At 39.5% G+C, this 21,161-nt stretch overlaps 1 protein-coding gene across 3 annotated transcripts in view; it reads right to left on the bottom strand.

Annotated features, from left to right (window-relative positions):
- LOC126345672 (calphotin-like) overlaps positions 1-21,161 on the bottom strand; it is a 75,383-nt gene that overhangs the window by 8,616 nt on the left and 45,606 nt on the right. The gene's annotated exons all lie outside the window — the stretch shown is intronic.

Raw genomic sequence — 21,161 nt, 5'->3', positions numbered from 1 at the left:
TTACAATACGTTTGTGAGTCTCATCATAAATAATGAGGAGTTAGAGGACGTTGCTAAGTAACATATTTGCTTAGTTCACCTAACAATTCATCTTCCAGTCACTAACACCAACCTTAAGGTAGGTTTCGGTTTGGTCTGTAACAGATATAACAATCCTTGACTGACTGCATTGGCACATTTGAAGAGAATGTTAATGCTACCACGTGCAAGTGAGCTTCCTGCAGTGCTGAACAAGGATTCTAGAAACATGTATGCATTTATGGCATTACAGCTAGATGTCTCTCTGCAAGATATCATTATATCACAGTTTCTTCTAGAAAGGGTTGAACCATCTACAAGAACATGATTTGAAGGCACCTGAGTTCAAACAGGTTTCTGGCATTCAAAGAAATGTGTGTTTTACTCAAAAACAAGGGCAAATCATTAGAAATCATCAAGACTACAGTACCATAATGTCACATTGTATCTAGTAATAAAGAATGGAGTGCCTCCAATGGCCGGCAGTTTGAGTCTTCAAGACAAATTTATGTCACTTTTAGTGCTGCATGTGTTATGTGTAACCAGCTTTTTGCATTGCATGAGTGCAACAAATGCAGACAAACAGCATGTAGCGAATGCAAAGCTGCCTGTGGTGCACAATGGTGTATGTTACAATTGACTGAGGAGTGATCACAGGGTTTCTAACTGCAAACCCATTAATTGTCATACTTGTAGAAAACAACACAACACATTACTGCATGCAGAATTGCAGCACACACAAGATGGAAGAAGGGAGGATTCTCCAAGTGGCGTGCAACATGAGCAAAATGACAAACATCAGTCAAGTACATTGAGTTATTGTTCACTGAAGATCAGCCCAGGCAAACAAATATTCCTTGTGACAATGAGAATAAGTTGCAAGATGGCAGACGTTTCATATTCTATTAGACTCTGGGATGCAGTCATGCTCCAAATCAGAAACAGGTGCACAATGCCTCAGAAGTCAAAGGTGGCACAGTCAAGCACTGATTCAAGGAATAGGTGCAACCCTCTCTGAAACATAACATCACTCTCTGTACAAGTGGGCTCCTCCATAAGCAACTTTTTCCTGCCAAATATTTAATTTTGCTGGAGGTAACTGACATTTTGCTAGAACAAATAAATGATGCCAGCACATGAACCTGCGAAATATACAACTCACTGATCCAGAGGTTTGATTCACTGGCATAATTGATGTATTGTGAGGTGCAGAATTTTGTCCGTACATTCGAAGGCCATGAACCATCTCCATAGGAACTGATCATCTCACACTTCAGGGAACATGACTAGGTTGGGTCCTATCAGGCCATTATCAAAGGTACAGTCCACCAGTTCATCACAGTGGTCCCTCACATCAGGTGGTGTAAAATCTAGCACTGACATTCAAACACATTCAATTCTGGAAGACAGGAGAATTAAATGAAGTTGTAATTATGAAAGAAGAGAAAAAGTAAGAAACACACATTGTGGAATACATGACTGAAGATTACAAAGGCAAATTTGTAGTCCAATTCCAACTCGTGAAGAACCAAGTCAGTTAGGGAATTTTTCCACAATGCATCAATTGGTTTTTTTAGACTGAACAGAGACAATCAAGACAACCTAAGTTTATGGAAAGCTGCTGAGTTCATGAGGTAATATGAAGATGTTTATGAGGAACAGTGTGTCAGAGGTACAGAACATTTCATCAGCTGTGGTATGGAACGCTGTACTTGTAATGGAGAATCCAGCTCATATAACATCATGACAAGTGTCACCTGCACACCTAGAAGAAAACAGCCTGTGGTAGGAGGTGCCAGCCTTGCTTGAGACATCATTTCATAGCCTCTGTCAGATACCTCCAATGTTTCTGTATTTGACGAGATGCCAGAAGAAACAGCTAAAATCCTCTGTCACATTAACAGAACAATTCAAGGCAAAGAAGGCATCAGTTCTCACTTCATTCCTCCAGCATCACCACATTTTGGTGAATATGGGAAGCAGGAGTGGCACCCTCCAAACACAACTTGTGGCAAATGATGGGAACAGTGTGTGCAACATTCGATGTGCTGACAACTCTGACAGGCCAAATTGAGACTTGCTTGAACTCTCATGCCACTATGTTGCAGTCCTACTGATCCCCAAGTCTTCACCCCAAGTCATTTCCTGAGAGGAACCACAATCACAAGTATCCCTCAGCCAGATCTTTGTGCAGCCAGACTGCAATTGCTCACAAGATGAAAAATACAGCAGCAAGGATTCCAGGTCTTACACAACACTGGTCATCTGGCTACCTACATCATGTGCACAGTCATAGTAAGAGATGACAACCTGCCCTCCTTGTACTGGAAGCTGAACATCTTTGAAGGCATGATGGAATGCTGCAAGTGACTATTCACACACCACAAGAGGTTTTCAAAAGATCCATCTGCAAGCAATTTTCTTTGCAGAGTGTAGACTACCTGCCATCCTTATGCTCAAAACTGTCCATCTTTGAAGGCAAAATGCAATGCTGCGCGTGATCACTATTCACACAATGCAAGCTATGCCCTTTACCAGGTGTAGTGATAAAAAAGTGAACAATATATTAGTTGTTTCATTTTTTATTTTTTTACCTTTAAATTTTTCTTTGTTCTGTGTGACTCAGACTCAGTGTATTTCATCTTTTTTTTATATTTCAGGGCATTTCTTTTGTGTGTGTGTGTGTGTGTGTGTGTGTGTGTGTGTGTGTGTGTGTGTGTGTGTGTGAGAGAGAGAGAGAGAGAGAGAGAGAGAGAGAGAGAGAGAGAGATCATGATTTTCAAGAACCAGACACTATTATCAACAGTACCTAGTTGGAAGACACAATATTTTGTGTATTTACTTGTGTTCTTTTCTGTGCTTTTGTAGGATTTGTGCTACTTGCGTTACTTTGGAAAGAAGTCGGATGCCATAGTGCATGACCTGGGCACCTAATTGTGAATAATAAGTGATTAACTAATACCTGTAGATGTTCATTAGTCTGAATGGATCCAAATTATTATGGAATCCTATTACATTCTTTGCCTTCTGGTAACATCACAGTTTACATTTTTGTCTCTGGATGCAAACAGTCATGACTACCCGTATCTAAAGCAACGATATTCCAAATGGCATCAAATAGAACACTTAGTAAATCACCATGAAATGTTGTATTGATAGGGCCTCCCATGGGTAGACTGGTCACCTGGGCAAGTCTTTTTAGTTGATGCCACTTCCGTGACTTCTGTGTTGATGAGGATCATATGATGATGAAGATAATACAACACCCAGTCCCTGAGTGTAGAAAATCTCTGACCCAGACAGGAATTGAACCAGGCCCCTCACATGGCATTCTGCTGTGCTGAGCATTTGGCTATGGAGGTGGATAGTAAATAACTGTGATCTGTCTGTTCTCAAGCTCTTTCTATTCACACATTGCAACATATTCAAAGCTTTGGATGTCTTACCTTCAAGTTTTTCACATGATGCACAATTGTAAGTTTTTCCAACAAATATAGAGTGATAGTAGATATAGAGCTCAGAGGGCCAATCATGAATCGCGTTCGGATAGCTCCGTTCCATGTTGGTAGAGCATTTGCCCATGAAAGGCAAAGGTCCAAAACTCAGTTTTAATCTGCCAGAATGTTTCATATCAGCATACACCATTCCACAGAGTGAAAATTCATTCTGGAAACAATAGCCCAGGCTGTGGCAAAGCCATGTCTTCACAATATTCTTTATTCCAATACTTCTAGTCCCGCAAGTCATACAGGAGAACTTCTGTTTTGGTAGGAAGATAGAAGATGAGTTACTGGAAGAAGTAAAGCTTTATGGATGGAATGTGAAGTAACTGAACTTTATAATCATATGATGTTGGAAAAAGTAACAGGTTTGCCCTTTGAAACAAATTGTCTAAGTAAATTTTGGGCAGAAACAGCATCTGCTACAGTCTATCTAATCACAACTGCTCTCCAGCTAAAGCACTCAAAAGTATGAAACAAACTTAGACAAGAGGTTTCATATTCAACACCTTAAAATAGTTGGAAGTAAAGCCTATATTCACATTTCAGGAGCAGCAGATGAAAATGGAATAAAAAAGTATAGTATCTTAGTTCAATATTGTGAAGTATTTTGAAGCTATACCCAAATTATTCAGAACCCATTAAGAATAGATATTTTCTCACAGCTAAATGTTTTGCAAATATCAAACATACTGCACCCTTTGGTATGATTAAGGAAGCCTCTAACTCATTGTAAATCACATGCTGATCATTCAAACATGTCAAACACAGCATCAATGATTTTTGAAATAACATTTGAATTTGATCAACGTTCATGAAATTCACCACTGTATGACAAAATTTTGCAAACCAATTTCAGACACCTCTCTGACGCGGGCTGATTACCAAAACTTTAGCAAAACAATTCAGAGCATTGTTGCTGAGTTAGACCTTTACAAAAATTGTAAAAAATCATCTAATGAAAACCTTCATGGGAAAATTATGTTTTTTCACTAAACTGTCTTCATTGAACTCTCATTATAAACTAAGTCCTCAATCAAATTCTGAGCAGCCATTGTTCGAACAATAACAAATTTTAGAACATTAGTAGTCTCACATCTCTATAGTAGTTGTTTGTAAAGACTTGAAGAGGTGACCCTCAAATTCATCATCTTTTTATGCTATTTTTTTCTTTTCTTTATTATTATTAAGGAACCCACTAAAACGCAATCAATTTTTGTTGCATATTTTTCTGTCTCTTTCTTTTTCCTTCCCCAAAAGCTTCTCATATATTCACTGTTTCTTCTTTCTCCCTTCTGTCCAAGTTTTTCCTATTTTCTTCTCTTTTGGTGTTTGCTGAAATTTCTGTTTTCTGATTTTCTCTCTATTTTGTCCTGTCTGTCATATCTTCTGTGGAGATGTTAGTTTCTTAAGGTCTTCCTTGGTTTCTTTTATCCAGGTGGTTTTTCACTGTATTAGTGATCATAATGTTAAAAATCTTCTTGGTCAAGTCTATTTTCATTCATCATATGTTTGTTTGCAGAACTTGGTCCTTACTTCCTGATAATGATTGTAATCATGTCTGCACATTCATACAGTTCTTTTGTTGGTCTTTTTATCCAGATATCCTATTTTGGAACCAGCTCATAGATCTTTCTCAATGTTTTCGCCTTTTGTTTTTCCATTTCCTTGATTTTCATTCTTCTCTTGATTACTGTTGCTTCTGAAATAAGACTACTGTACTATAGTGTCTAAATTTGACATTGACGGAGAATTTCTTTTGTTGCAGAGGTTACATGCAAGTCTGTATGTTTTTTGTAGTATTGTGATCCTTTCTTCATTGAATGTCAAGTTCAGTCCATTTTTCTGTATAATCTATCCCAGCTTTTTGAAACAGATTTGTAGTCCTGGTTTGGCTGAGATTTCATTTAGCGTCTCTAGAGATTCTTTTCTGTTACTTGTTGCGATGGCTACATCATCAGCAAAGATCAGACATTTTATGTTGACAGTTCTATCCTTGGGTCTCCGCATCTTTACCCGTTTACTTCTTTGTCACATGTCTTGATTATTTTCTCCAAAACTGAGTTAAAAAGAATGGGTGACATGTCATCTCCTGTCTTGATTTTGAATTGTTCCAATATCTCTCCTACGAACTTCACTTTGAAAGGTGTATTTGTTAATGTGTCCTGGATTAGCGTTCTCGTCTTGTCCACCTTCATTTCTTCCAGAGTGTTGAAGAGTGTTTCTCTATATGTGGAGTCATATGCCATCTTGATGTTTACAGATATTTTGTTTCATTTTTTTCTTTATTATTTTGAATTTCAGCCTACTGTTTTCTCACTACAAGGTTTTGACCTGAATTTACATTTACATTTGCATACACTGTACAGTTGACTAATGTTTGTAAATGGAATATTATGATATAGTTCAGCTGATATTTCCCAGGTATAATTTCTTCCTTTGTGATTTTCAAAGAAGGTCCTTGTTATAATCAGCTCAAATACATAACATGACTGTGAAAGCTTCTTTTGCCTTTTTCTTTGTCCCCAAATCACAAATTCTCCAGTAATACAGCCATTATTTTTCTCTTCTACTATAACATTCCAGTTGTCTAGGTCTATCATATTTTCTTTGTGCTGAATCATCAGCTTTTGACATGAGCATATATAACTGTTGAGTGGTGTTTCATGTGGGCTTTGTTTCAGCCCTTGGAAAAATAATTTGGACATCATGTTGTTCATCACAACTCTCTCCATTTCATATCCCATGTTTTTAAAGTGGCAACATGTTGCATCAGTCACTAATGTTGTTGTTCTTCTTCTTGTTATTAGCTTATAATTACCTTAATAGAAATCTTTTTCCATTTCATTTCACTGACCCCTGTTTTTCATTGTCCTGATAAGTAACACCTGAGATGTCTCCAAACAGAGATCCAAATATGGATTTAGTTTCTGTCTGTGATTTCTTTTGTTAATTTCATGGTTTTTATGAGAATTTTGTACTATATAGAAATTTTGTGAAGAAACTTCTGTGTATTTAATGTGGTGGTTTCATTTTTCCTTCTGCATCTGCATCTACAAATGCCTTGTTCATTGCTGGTATTTTCACTTTTAGGGACTGATCTAATCAGAAACTCAGTTCACCTTGTTTGTGTTTTGACATGCAGACAAAAATTCTAATATGTTATGCATACTTCCCACCCTTATTATCATTCAGGATATTTTGCTGGGTAAAACAGCAAGAAAGAGAATGTATTTATTCTGAGCAGAGCAGTGAGAATATGGTGATGTCAATGGCAGTAAATCACACAGGTGCCTGTCACTCTTGTGCCAGTACAAGACCACATTAAAACATTTACAACCAAGTATCTGGTGAAATGTGATGAATGTAACCACTACATAACACGTAAAATAATATTCATTGACACTTTGTATCTTCCCAGTGACTTGCAGGGATGTTTGATTATTCTTTTGTCACAATTACAACTCATCGAAAGGCAGAAGCACTGCATCAACGATAGGCACACAAACTAAAGGTATGGAGCTTGGCTAGCTTTTGGAATGTACTTACTTTTTCTAGCTGTAGAAAAAACATGCACACAACACACAGTCATTCACATGCACATGCCTGTCTCCCTATATTGTGCTCAGTTGACTGCCAGCTCTTTACTGGCCCACAGTGGGTAGACTGGGATGAGGTGAGGGTTTGGGGTGGGGTGAAGAATGGAGGGAGGGAGGGAGGGAGGGAGGGGGGGAGAGAGAGAGAGGGGGGGGAGGCGGAGTAGGGGTTGGGGCAGTGTCTAGTGGCTCATGGGAGAGTGGGGAGCCATCTTTGGGCTAGCTAGGGTGCAGGGAGGATGTGCAGTAAGGATTGCTCCCATCTGCGTAGCTCAGAAAAGCTGGTGGTGGTGGGGAGGATCCAGGTCACACAGGTAGTGAAGCAGCCATTGAAATTTTGCATCTTGTGCTATGCTACATGTTGTTCCACTGGGTCGTCCACCTTGTTTCTGGCAACAGTTTGGAACTGGCCACTCATTCTAGGTAACTGCTGGCTGGTTGTCATACCAATGTAAAATGCTGTGCAGTGTTTGCAGTAGAGCATGGCTGCTTTCACAGGTGGCTCTGACTCTGATTGGCCATGATAAGCCTCTGACGGGACTGGAGTAGGTGGTGCTGGGTTGGTGGATTGGGCAGGTCTTGCATCTGGGTCTTCCACAGAGATATGACACCTGTAGCAGGAGATTGGCATAGGGATGGACTAGGATGTGGAGGTTGGGTGGTTGGCAAATCACCACTGTGGGAGGGGTTGGAAGTGTCTAGGGTAGGATTTCCCTCGTTTCAGGGCTTGACGATAGATAGACAAAGCCCTGACAAAGGACGTGGTTAAATCATTTGAGTCCAGAATGGTATTGGGTGTCAAGGTGGGGAATTCCTTTGCAATTGGTTCCTGGGATGGATGTGATGATCAGGTATGTGTGAGGATATGGCCCAGGAAACCTGTTTGTGAACTAGGTCTGGAGGGTACTGCCTGTCTGTCAAGGCCTTTGCGAGGCCTTCAGCACATACTGGATGAGAGAGTTGTCATCACTGCAGAAACCTCTACCATGGGTTGTCAGGCTGATGGCAGAGATTTTTTGGTGAGGAAGGGGTGGCAGCTGTCAAAGTGCAGGTACTGTTGGTGATTGGTGGGTCTGATGTGGGATGGAGTGATGTGTGGATGGAGTCATCTGAGAGGAGATTGATAACAAGGAAGGTGGGCCAGTTGGTGGAGGAGGGCCAGGTGAAGTGGATGGGAAAGAAGATGTTGACATTGTGGAGTAATGAGGATAAGAAGTCCTGGCTTTGGATACAGATTATAAAGAAGTTATCAATAAACTTGAACCAGACCAGGGGTTTGGGCTTTTGGGAGTCTAGGAATGTTTCCTCTAGGTGGCCTATGATGAGGTTTGCATAGCAGGGAGCCATGCGGTGGCCACGACTGTGCCACATATTTGTTTGTATACTTTCCCTTTAAAGGTGAAACAGTTAGGGGTTAGAATGTAGTTAGATAGGTGTACGAGGAATGAAGTGACGTGTTTGGGAATCTGAAGGGTGTTGGTGGAGGTAGTGTTCAATCCCTGCAAGGCCATGGGCATGAGGGATGTTGTTATATGGGAAGGTTGCATCAGCAGTGACGAGTAATGGTGTGGGGATGGTGGAGAGTCAGTGCAGGAAATGGTTGGCATCTTTATTGCAGGTGACTAGATTTTGTCCAATTGGTTGGAGATGTTGATCAAAAAGGGCAAGATTCTTTTGGTAGGGGCACTGTAACCATCCACAATAGGGCGGGGAGAGATTCTGGTGAGGGCCTAAGGATTTCAGAAGGGATTGGAGGTTATGTTGGACTTCTGGGATAGGGTAACCCTGGTAGAGCTTGTAGGTGGTAGTATCAGGCAACTGGCCTCTGCCAGGCAGTCACTCTGGTTCATAACAACAGTGGTGGAACCTTTGTCTGCTGGGAGGATGATGAGATCAGGATCCATTTTCTGGTTATGTAGGGCAGTCCTTACTTCTTAGGGGGGCCTGGGGAAGGATGAGAAGATCAGTCTGGAAGTTAGGAATTTGTGGAAGGTGACCAGGAGATGGTTGGGTGGGAGTATGGGAGGGTCATGGTTAGATGGTGGTATGAATTGGACCAGACAGGGTTCGATGTTGGGATTGGATTGGTTTTGGTTGGAGGGGTTCATGACAAAGAAGTATTCAATGGCTGCTTCACAACCTGTGCCATCTGGGTCCTCTCCACCATCACCTGTTTTCTGAGCTGCACAGATGGTACTATCCTTGCAGCATCTCCTTTGCTCCTTTGCACACACACACACACACACACACACACACACACACACACACATCATCCCTTGCCTCAGTACCCCTGACCAATGTGTGTCCCACATCAGCTGTGTGCTGTTATCTCATGCCTTAGTGTACGAATCTGCGTGCCCAACTGTCTACCATCTGCCCCCTCTACCTGCACCCATAGCTAGCCCACAGATGGCTCCCCAATCTCCCATGAGCCACTTCTTCCCAACTACATCCCTGCCTCTCTCCACCTGAGGACCCCACCCCACTTCACCCCAGAAGACTCACTGTGGGCCAGTAAAGAGTTGGCAGTCAACTGAGCACAAGGTAGGGAGCCAGGCACATGCATGTGAGTGAGTGAGTGTGTGTGTGTGTGTGTGTGTGTGTGTGTGTGTGTGTGTGTGTGTGTGGTGCACGTTTTTGCTACAGCTAGAAAGAGGAAGTGCATTCCTAAAGCTAGCCAAGCTCTGCACCTATTGTTTGTGTGCCTATTGATGATGCAGTGCTTCTGCCTTTTAGCAAGTTGTCTCCTTTATTCCTAAATAATTTGTAATTTTCAACCAGAACTTTGGTAAAAATTTTTATAAAACTGTGTGTAAACATCAAGTACGAAACCGAAACTCCACAGAAACTCACAAATAAATTACCTTTCCCACAAAACAACTTGATATTGGTTATTGCATTTGCAAATCTCAGTGGATACTTTAAGGAATAATACTCCTTGAGAAATTAACGTGCTTTCATACAACAAAGTATTTTCTTTGACAAAATACCGGGTGATCAAAAAGTCAGTGTAAATTTGAAACCTTAATAAACCACGGAATAATGTAGATAGAGAGGTAAAAATTAACACACATGCTTGGAATGACATGGAGTTTTATAAGAACAAAAAAAAAAAAAAAGTATTGCTAGACGCGTGAAAGATCTCTTGCGCGCATCTTTTGGTGATGATCGTGTGCTCAGCCGCCCAGGTCCCCAGACCTCAGTCCGTGCGATTATTGGCTTTGGGGTTACCTGAAGTCGCAAGTGTATCGTGATCAACTGACATCTCTAGGGATGCTGAAAGACAACATGCAACGCCAATGCCTCATCATAACTCCAGACATGCTTTACAGTGCTGTTCTCAACATTATTCGTCGTCTGCAGCTGTTGTTGAGAAATGATGGTGGACATATTGAGCATTTCCTGTAAAGAACATCATCTTTGCTTTGTCTTAATTTGTTATGCTAATTATTGCTATATTGTCAGATGAAGCACCATCTGTTGGACATTTTTTGAACATTTGTATTTTTTGGTTCTAATAAAACCCCATGTCATTCCAAGAATGTGTGTCAATTTGTACCTTTCGATCTATATTATTCCATGATTTATTCAGGTTTCAAATTTATACTGACTTTTTGATCACCCCGTACATAGTTTAATGACAATAAGATAAATAATAAATCAACAGATAGAGAGACTTGACAGTTGCTAACAGTGGTGCTTTCAGTTTGAATACTAGGTAGCAGATCGCAACATAAATCAGGAATACTAAACAAAGGTGGCCACTCCATAGGTGAAGATTAACAGCAGCAGTAAACGACTCTGCAGTACATTTTATTATTATTATTATTATTATTATTATTATTATTATTATTATTGTTACATAGTGTAGAAGCTCCTAAGACATGGAAGCAGGCAAACTTGGATCAAGTCTATACATTGGGTTAATGACCATTTACTGGTACTTAAGTTGGCTTGGCTGGAGTTTTTAAGCAGTTTTCCATAGTCTGTAGAGATACGACAGGTTAGCTTTTGATCTCTGCCTCAGAAGCACAAAGTACAAACATTTCAAATATGACTATATAAGAACTATTATATTACCATCCACAGACAGACAGTACACACAACTTTCCTCCCTTATAATAACTAATGTCTCTGGCAACAAGAAGAATATCCAGGCACAAAACAGAAATAAAAGTGATAACCGTATCACAGATGGGTAACTGTTTATCTTAAATGGATCCTGCAGTAGATAGAACATGTTCCAAGGATAAGAAAAAAAAAAAAACGCAACTTATCCCTGCAACAGATTTAGGAAGTTTAAAAACATCATCCATTTTGCTTGGGCTATGACCAGGCCACAGAAACGTATTGTCAAAGATATGTGAGCAGGTGTTGCTTTGAAGGAAATAAACAATGAATATGAGTGTGTAGGTGTCAGTTAAATATATTACATTCTCCAAGATGTTCTGCAATTCCACAAAAGTTCTGTGATTTGTGGTACAGCAATTGACTGTACAACTTCAGGACAGACCACTAAAGATATTAACTGTGCCTTCCACATCTGGTCCTTTTGATACACCTTAATTCCACTGAATTTTCATGCCATTGAAAGATTCTTGAGGAAAGCATTCCTTCTCCTATGAAGAGAGGGAAAACACAATGGAGAAGACTCTTCCAAAAAGTGAGTGCACATTCGAAGCATAGATGCATTACAGCTTACTGAGGGTGATAATGTACCTGAATTACTTCAGTGTGTTAACAGTTATTACAATTAAGGTTCTCATTTGAACAATCAAAACATAACCAGTAATGATATTATGAAAAGGATAGTTACTACTCACCATATAGCGAAGATGCTGAGTCGCAGATAGGCACAACAAAGAGACTGTCAGAAAATGAGCTTTCTGCCAACAAGACCTGCATTAGAGATAGAAAAAGAACACACACACACACACACACACACACACACACACACACACACACACACAAAAATAAGCACGTGTGCGCAAATGCAACTCACACACTCATGGCTGCAGTCTCTGGCTGTTGTGTCGTAAAGTTTACTTAGATACTATAAGAATAAATCAGCATCATACATTTGATATCCATTATTGGATAAACACCTCTTCTGACTTTCTTATGCATTTCAGCTAAGCACATCCGTGTTGTTCCTTCATATTTTCTAACATTGTTTATTGACCTTCCATTAGGTCATTGTCTCCATCATTTCTTATTTATTTGAATTCAGTAAGAAACTACCTTGCTCCATCCGCTATCCATCTGCCAGTCTTCATGTCCAGCATACCTGGATTTCCATTTCCATTGCACTCATAGTTATGTCTTGTAGTCCATTTCTCTCCTACTGACTCCAACAGAACATAAAGCAAAATGCTTTTGATTGATATTAGTATCTATTGTGACATTAATATTGAAGGTTTCGCTTTTACTTGTGTAGTTTTCGAGAAAAGATAACTGTTGTAAAGTCTGGCGTGGGTTTGTTTTCGTTATTGACTGCAGTAAGTTATGTTATTATTCAATAATTTCTGGGTAGTGTGTGTAGCTTTATTGTGAAGAGTATTGTGGGTGTGTAGTTTGCATTCGTTTCATGTTTTCTGTGTTTCTATACTTCCGTACAGTTAATTTTCCATATTGTGCAGTAAAGTCGTTAAGTGCTGTTTCTGTTTCCATTAGCGTATTTATACATAATTCCGTGATAGCACCTGATCAAATTTATCATTAGAAAATATCGAGCCTCTTCAGTTTCTTGCTCGTTTCATGATTTCCGCCACTATAACCTATGCCAGCAATTAACTTTGCGCTGTTTACATTCGCCTGCTGCTACATTCACTTGACGTCCATAAGTTCTCTGCTCATCTCACCGCAAGTAAGTTACTTTCTGCTAATTATTAATTGGTGTAGAGGAATTGCTTGTAGTGCAATTTGTATTGTTTGTATTTGTGTTGTTTGTTTGTAGTGTAATTTGTATTGTTTAATTTGCTGTCATGTGTGACAAATGTATATGTTGTCATAGATTAGTGAGCACAGGAATGAAATGCCAGGATTGTCGATTGGTGTTTCACTAGGGAGATTGTAGTGGGGAAGCCGTTATAGTGTCAGGTGAGGCTCGCCAATGGAGTTGAAGATTATGTAGCCGTGACAAGAAAATCATGGAACAGGGGAAAAAGATTTCTGCCCTTCAGGCTGAACTAGAAGTGGTTTACTTTGAATTAGACAGGTAGAGGGGGGAAAGGGACAATGGGAGCTGGGAACAGGTAACAAGTGGTAGTCAGAAGGAGAAAACCTCAGAAATCACTTTTCAGATTCCAGTGAGCAATCAGTTTGATTTATTACTTGAAGTAGAAGAGCCTCAAACAGCTTTTGAGCAAAGTAGGGTGTAGCAGACTTGTAGTAACAATTGTAATGATAGGTCAGGAGTAAAGTCAAGCAGAAATAAAAAGAGTCCTGCTGTTATATAGCAGGCACAGGAGAGGTGTAGGCCAGCTGCTACAGGATAGGCTAGGAGTCGAGTACCAGGTCACAAGCATTGTGAAACCTAGTGCTGAGCTCAGCCAGGTTACAGAAAACCTAGGTGCCTTGTGCAAATATTTTGATGGTGAGGACAATGTTCTTATAATAGGAGGTGCAGGAAACAGCCTGGCTAGAAATTTGGACTATAGTATTAGGTGTGACCTGGATGCAATAGGTGCAGCAACAGCTCACACTCATGTGGGGTTTGTGGTTGTTTTGCAGCGCAATCATCAGCCCTGAGTTATACGACTGTCAACCGTGTTAACAGAGAGCTGGGGGGGGGGGGGGGGGGGGGGGTACTGTTGGCAGAAACTAAATCTCATATCTGTGCTGTGCCTGTTGATGAAACTGGGTGATGGGGTTACACTAGTCATGGCCTGAACCTGAATAATAGGAGAGGGAAGGATAGATTAGTTGATCTTCTCGCAGAAAATGTAAGGGGGGCCACATGCACACAAGACAAAATGCCTGTGTTTCCTGGAATCAAAGGGACATATTTTTTAGGTTAGAGTCAGGTTACAGATAGAGAGTATTGAAAGAGATTAAAACAGAACAGTGCCACAATGTCTGTAGCAGTATCCACAGAAATAAAATTTGTGTTTAATCAGAACATTAGAGGACTGAAAAATAAGATGGATGAGCTTCTTGTACGCCTAGAAAATGGGGTAAATTCTGAAGGTATAGATGTTTTGTGTCTCTCTGAACACCATGTAACTGCAGGGATGGAGAAGTTAAATTTAAGGGATTACAGATTAGCATTTTATTCATGTAGAGTCAACTTGGAAAAAGAAGGAGTTGCTACTTATATAAAAACTGGACACAAAGTCAAAAATATCGAAACAAATAGCTTTTGTGTGGATCACATCCTTGAAGCATGTGCTTGTGAGTTGCTACTGCAATATACTTCTACAGTAATTGTAACAATCTACAGATCCCCTCAAGGTAACTCAGCTATTCATGAAAAATCTTGAGGCATTATTGAGCTACCTGTCAGACAAAAAGAAGCAGTTAGTGGTTTGTGGTGATTTTAATGTAGATTTCTTAAAGGATACAGATAGGAAAAATGAGCTATAATCTTTATTTGGTTGTTTCAATCTAGTATCTGTTGTAAATTTTCCTACTCGTGTGCACCAGGATAGGAGGTCACTTATCGATAACATTTTCATAGACAGTACTCAGGCAGAAACAATTAATGTGTACCCAGTTGTTAATGGGCTATCTGATAATGATGCACAGTTAATGGAAATAACACATATAGCACCCTACAGGATTCAGACAGGTTCACACAAGGCACGGAGGCTTATTAATGCGAACAGGATATAGAGCTTTAAGCGCAGTCTAGAAGAGGTAGAATGGGATGAAGTATACACAGAAAATGATGCTGATGCCAAATTCAATTTATTCCACCGTAAATTTGTCTCAGTATTTGAGAGTTGCTTTCCTGAAATGTTATTCAAAAAAGCCATTACAAAGTCAAGTAAGCCATGGATTACTAAGGGAATTAACATATTGTGTAAGAAAAAGAGGGAAATATATGGACAGGCCAGAATAAGTCAGGATCTGACATTACTTGCTTACTACAAAAGATACTGTAATATTTTAAGAAAGTCATTAAGAAGTCGAGAAATGTGTTCTGACAGAAATTAATAGTGGGGATAGTAAGATTAAAACTATATGGAATATTGTCAAATGGGAGACGGGGCAGCCTGACAGTGCACAGCCTACCATAGCAATGATGATGTTGTGAGTGATAATTCACAAGCTGCAAGTATTTTTAACAATCACTTTCTGAATGCAGGACTTTAGGCCTTTAGAAATAGCACCAACATCCCCCACTGAAATTAAGGGAATTATAAATATACTGAAAAACAAGAGCTCATGTGTTGTTGGTGGAGTCTCTAATAGGATTTTGAAGTGGTGTTCTAATTTAATAAGTGGAGTCCTTAGCGATATATGTAATGCTTCGCTGGCACAGGGATTTTTTTCCAGACAGATTGAAATACGCAATTGTCAAACCTCTTCATAAGAAAGGAGACAAGAGTGTCTTAAATAATTATAGGCCAATCTCACTGCTGACTTCATTTTCTAAAAAGCTCTGTATTCAAGAGTAGTCTCACATTTAAGTGAAAATAATTTACTCAGCATGTCACAGTTCGGATTCCAGAAGGGTTACTCGACTGAGAATGCTATCTACACATTTACGCATCAAATAGCACAAACCATAAATAACAAATTATCTCCAGTTGGTATTTTTTGTGACCTCTCGAAGGCATTTGACTGTGTGGATCATGTCACATCTTAGAAAACCTCAGGTTTTATTGAATTACAGGCTATACATACAGCTGGTTTGAATCATACTTAATAAACAGAAAGCAAAACGTTGTGCTGAGTAGCACAAATAATGTTGGGAGGGTGGGAAATTCTAGTGAATTAGGAGTTATCACAAAGGGAGTCCACATGGTTCAATTTTAGGTCCTCTGCTGTTCCTCAGTCATGTGAATGACCTCCCACTTAATGTTCAGCAAGTGGAACTAGTACTTTTTGCAGATGACACGAGTGTTATACTAAAATCCCATTCCAGAAAAAGCAGCTAAAGATATTGTTAAGGATGTCTTTCAAAGAATTAGTAAGTGGCTCTCAGAAAATGGACTCTCCCTTAATTTTGAAAAAACTCACTATATCCAGGTCTGTACACCGAACAGTCATACCGACAATTGATGTAGCATATGAACAGGGTAGATTTCTCCAAATTTTTGGGTGTCACATTGATGACAACTTAAATTGGAAGAAGCATATTACTAAGCTTCTCAAACAAATAAGTTCAGCTTCTTTCGCTCTTCGTTTAATCACTAGTCTTGGTAATAAACAGATCAGTCTCCTCAAGGGACTTTGCATATTTCCACTCAATAATATTTTATGGGATAGTTTTCTGGGATAACTCACCACTTAGATATAAAGTATTGATTGCACAAAAGAGAGCAGTGAGAATAATTAGTGGTGTTCACCCAAGGATGTCATGTAGGCAGCTTTTCAAGGAGTTAGGTCTTTTAACAGCACCATCAGAGTACATATATTCGCTAATGAAATTTGTTACAAATAATCCATCTCAATTTGCGAAGAACAGTGATGTTCATACATACAACACTAGAGGGAAAAATGACCTTTCCTATCCATTATTGAAGCTGTCAGTTGCTCAAAAAGGAGTACATTATTCAGCAACTAAAATCTTTGATCATTTGCCCAACAACATAAAGTGTCTGGCAGATAGCAGATCAAGTTTTAAATCTAGCTTAAAATAATTTCTTTTGGACAACTTCTCCTACTCCATGTACGAGTTTCTGTTTCAGAAATGTACCTATAACTGTAGTTGCATGTGTAGAAATAAAAATTTGAGTAATATTAATATCAGCACTATTCATGTGTGTGCGTGTTAATCTGACTTGTTCTACATCATATCGATAAAACAATCGGGAAAATGATCTACGTAACATGACATAACTAAAACTACAACCTAATCTAAACTTACTATCAATTCATTCCTTGGTCCATTATATGTCCCTGAATGTTTCAGTCCATACTGGATTTTACAAAATGATATCTGGGAGTGAGAGAATACACTCTACAGAGAAAGCGAAGTGGAGTAAAAGAGACACCAAGTGAGACTAAAAAGGATCAGCTAAGACATCAAACACAGAAATAGATTTACCCTCCACAGTGACTCTGGTTGGGGGAGGAAAAAAAAAAAAAAAAAAAAAAAAAAAAAAAAAAAAAAAAAAAAAGTTGATTTCTCAGCTCCTTCCTCAGCTCTATCACAGTTTCAATGTATTGTAAGAAGAGGCCCATTAGTGTGAGATGTCTTGAAGTTCACACTATTCATTATCGATATCATTAGAATAACTGCTGTTGCCACAAGGAATTGGCTAGATGGGTGAATGAATGAATGCACTGCATATAGGATGGGTGGCAAACAGGTTTGTTTTTCAAAACAGTTTTCCTCCTTTCTAACATACTGCACACCAGATGGAGGGAGATAAAGATAAACAAATTAGCACTTAGGACAAGAAAGATTACGTAGCAGCAAAAGTTGTTATGCCAAATAATTCGAGAAAGAAGCAATCAATGGACAAATACCTCTTTGTTATTTTACCTGTTTTCTCTCTTCAAATTTATGACTGCCTTAATCTTGATTTCTATATTACTATTCTTTCTCATTAAGTCACAAACCACAAAGGCATTTTATTATAAGACACAAATCAAGAGGAAACCATAGATGGTTCTAAAATGCTTGAACATTAGCAGATATTGACAAATATTAGTATCAGATTTATTTTGATGATAATGACCCATTGAGTATTAAAACTTTCAAAAACTATTTCATTTCCTGAAGAACCACACACACACACACACACACACACACACACACACACACACACACACACACACACACACACACACCTACCTCTCTGAATACATGGCATTGTCTGGATGTGCATTAATTCCAGTCTCCTAATAGTCCATCTCCTCCTCTTGCCTTTATGTCAGTTTCCTTCTCCTCCCTTCTTCTCCATGTTATAATCTGCACCCTAATACAAGGTTGTTGATTTACACCCCATAGTAGTTCTTTTCAGATGGTGACTAATTTGTGTACCCAGTTTGTTGAAATTGATCCAGGGATTTAGGAGGACCTCCTTACCTGTGGTTTTCCCCGTGTACACTCAGATCACATATATTCTGTTTATTTGTATACATACTTCATCTGTATTTCCAGCAAATTTCCCTTTGCTGTTCTGTTCACACACAGCTTGATGTTTATGAGGTCACATCTCCTGAAAGGGATGTCCTACAATGACATATTTTTGCAAATACATTCAGTGGTATATGTGAATACTGTGTACAAAATTTGTCACAAATAGAGTTAGTAGCAAAGCAGTTATAAATTAAAGGGTCATGCCTGCTCTGGCAGTTTTACTGCATGAACAGTGTAAATGTAGTAAGCGAAAAACTTTTTGGGAGGGGGGAGGGGGATGTCAGTCAGAAAAAGCCTTGTAAATGTTGGCAATTATGTGTAAAGTTACTTGCAAGTCACTGAGTGCTCTCGTTCTCAAATACTGGATTAAGAAAGTCTAGCTACACATGTCTTATGAGGTAGACTTCTCTTCCATGTCCACCCGTTTTGAGAGGTAGGTGGTTCTTACCCCCACAGTGGTTTAGGAATAGATGTGGAACATACACATACTTTTTAAGTACGTTATTGTTGTGGTCTTCAGTCCTGAGACTGGCTTGATGCAGCTCTCCATGCTACTCCGCTACTCTAGCCTGTGCAAGCTTTTTCATCTACCAGTATGTACTGCAACATACATCCTTCTGAATCTGCTTGGTGTATTCATCTCTTGGTCTCCCTCTATGATTTTTACCCTACACGCTGCCCTCCAATACCAAATTTGTGATCCCTTGATGCCTCAGAACATGTCCTCCCAACCGATCCCTTCTTCTAGTCAAGTTGTGCCACAAACTCCTCTTCTCCCCAATCCTATTCAGTACCTCTTCATTAGTTACGTGATCTACCCATCTAATCTTCAGCATACTTCTGTAGCACCACATTTCGAAACCTTCTATTCTCTTCTTGTCCAAACTAGTTATCATCCATGTTTCACTTTCACACATGGTTACACTCCATACATATACTTGCAGAAACGACTTCCTGACACTTAAATCTATACTCGATGTCAACAAATTTCTCTTCTTCAGAAACGCTATCCTTGCCATTGCCAGTCTACATTTTATATCCTCTCTACTTCGACCATCATCAGTTATTTTACTTCCTAAATAGCAAAACTCCTTTACTACATTAAGTGTCTCATTTCCTAATCTAATTCCCTCAGCATCACCCGATTTAATTTGACTACATTCCATTATCCTTGTTTTGCTTTTGTTGATGTTCATCTTATATCCTCCTTTCAAGACACTGTCCATTCCGTTCAACTGCTCTTCCAAGTCCTTTGCCGTCTGACAGAATTACAATGTCATCGGCGAACCTCAAAGTTTTTACTTCTTCTCAATGAATTTTAATACCTACTCCGAATTTTTCTTTTGTTTCCTCCACTGCTTGCTCAATATACAGATTGAACAGCATCGGGGAGAGGCTACAACCCTGTCTCACTCCCTTCCCAACCTCTGCTTCCCATTCATGCCCCTCGACTCTTATACCTGCCATCTGGTTTCTGTACAAATTGTAAATAGCCTTTCGCTCCCTGTATTTTACTCCTGCCACCTTCAGAATTTGAAAGAGAGTATTCCAGTCAACATTGTCAAAAGCTTCCTCCAAGTCTACAAATGCTAGAAACGTGGGTTTGCCCTTTCTTAATCTAGCTTCTAAAATAAGTCGTAGGGTCAGTATTGCCTCACGTGTCCCCATATTTCTACGGAATCCAAACTGATCTTACCCGAGGTCGGCTTCTACCAGTTTTTCCATTCGTCTGTAAAGAATTCGCGTTAGTATTTTGCAGCTGTGACTTATTAAACTGATAGTTTAGTAATTTTCACATCTGTAAACATCTGCTTTCTTTGGGATTGGAATGATTATATTCTTCTTGAAGTCTGAGGGTATTTCACCTGTCTCATACATCTTTCTCACCAGATGGTAAGAGTTTTGTCAGGACTGGCCCTCCAAAGGCCGTCAGTAGTTGTAATGGAATGTTGCCTACTACCGAGGCCTTGTTTCGACTCAGGTCTTCCAGTGCTCTGTCAAACTCTTCATGCAGTATCATATCTCCCATCTCATGTTCATCTACATCCTCTTCCATTTCCATAATATTATCCTCAAGTACATCACCCTTGTATAGACCCTCTATATACTCCTTCCACCTTTCTGCTTTCCCTTCTTTGCTTAGAACTGGGTTTCCATCTGAGCTCTTGATATTCATACAAGTGGTTCTCTTTCTCCAAAGGTCTCTCTAGTTTTCCTGTAGGCAGTATCTATTTTACCCCTAGTTAGATAAGCTACTACATCCTTACATTTGTCCTCTAGCCATGCCTGCTTAGCCATGCCTGCTTAGCCATTTTGCACTTCCTGTCGATCTCATTTTTAGACGTTTGTATTCCTTTTTGCCTGCTTCATTTACTGCAATTTCGTATTTTCTCCTTTCATCAATTAAATTCAGTGTCTATTCTGTTACCCAAGGATTTCTACTAGCCCTCGTCTTTTTACCTACTTTATCCTCTGCTGCCTTCACTACTTCATCCCTCAAAGCTACCCATTCTTCTTCTACTGCACTTCTTTCCCCCACTGCTGTCAATTGTTCCCTTATGCACTCCCTGAAACTCTGTACAACCTATGGTTTAGTCAGTTTATCCAGGTCTCATCTCCTTAAATTCCCACCTCTTTGTAGTTTCTTCAATTTTAATCTGCAGTTCATAACCAATAGATTGTGGTCAGAGTCCACATCTGCCCCTGGAAATGTCTTACAATTTAAAACCTGGTTCCTAAAACTCTGTCTTACCATTATATAATCTATCTGATACCTTTTAGTACCTCCGG

Source organism: Schistocerca gregaria, chromosome 1, assembly GCF_023897955.1.
Source record: "Schistocerca gregaria isolate iqSchGreg1 chromosome 1, iqSchGreg1.2, whole genome shotgun sequence".
NCBI classification, from domain to species: domain Eukaryota; kingdom Metazoa; phylum Arthropoda; class Insecta; order Orthoptera; family Acrididae; genus Schistocerca; species Schistocerca gregaria.
Note: the sequence above shows the minus strand (reverse complement) of the source record. Positions and strands in the feature narration are given on the sequence as shown.